This window comes from Nematolebias whitei, chromosome 16 (assembly GCF_014905685.2).
Source record: "Nematolebias whitei isolate Nwh7 chromosome 16, NemWhi1, whole genome shotgun sequence".
NCBI lineage: Eukaryota > Metazoa > Chordata > Actinopteri > Cyprinodontiformes > Rivulidae > Nematolebias > Nematolebias whitei.
The window spans coordinates 40,943,234-40,943,818 of record NC_056513.1 but is presented as its reverse complement, the minus strand read 5'-3'; the positions used below and the strand labels follow the sequence as shown (position 1 = coordinate 40,943,818).

General features: G+C 39.3%; 1 protein-coding gene across 1 annotated transcript in view; it reads left to right on the top strand.

Annotated features, from left to right (window-relative positions):
* usp34 (ubiquitin specific peptidase 34) overlaps positions 1 to 585 on the top strand; it is a gene marked incomplete in the record, with an annotated part of 140,740 nt that overhangs the window by 68,533 nt on the left and 71,622 nt on the right.

Below are 585 nucleotides of genomic sequence, written 5' to 3'. Positions count from 1 at the left end.
TTTTTGCTCTCTCTGTTCTTTTTGCTCTCTCTGTTCTTTTTGCTCTCTCTGTTCTTTTTGCTCTCTCTGTTCTTTTTTCTCTGTTCTTTTTGCTCTCTTTGTTCTTTTTTCTCTCTGTTCTTTTTGCTCTCTTTGTTCTTTGTGCTATCTCTGTTCTTTTTGCTCTCTCTGTTCTTTTTGCGCTCTCTGTTTTCTGTTTACATTTTAAGTACACAGCTGAGTTTTTGGTTTGGTTGTGGAGGAGAAAAACTTTAATTGTTACATTTATTTTGTAGTTACAGCTGTTGTTAATAAATGTGCCTGTGTGACAGTTGGGACAAAGCTTTGACTCAGAAATATATTTTTATTACTTTATGGAAAAAATATTGAGATATGTATCGCTTATCACCATTAATCTTAAAATATCGAGATATTAATTTTGGTCCATATCGCCCAGCTCTACAGGATGCTCATCTCTTCAGGGTTTTTTGTCGATGGGCGGGGGGAGGAGGGGGAGACACCTCTGTGTTGCACGCTAGCTTAGTTCTACGTTAGTGCCAGCAGTTGTTGACCGGGTGGGGGTGGAGCAGTTGTTGACTGGGTGGG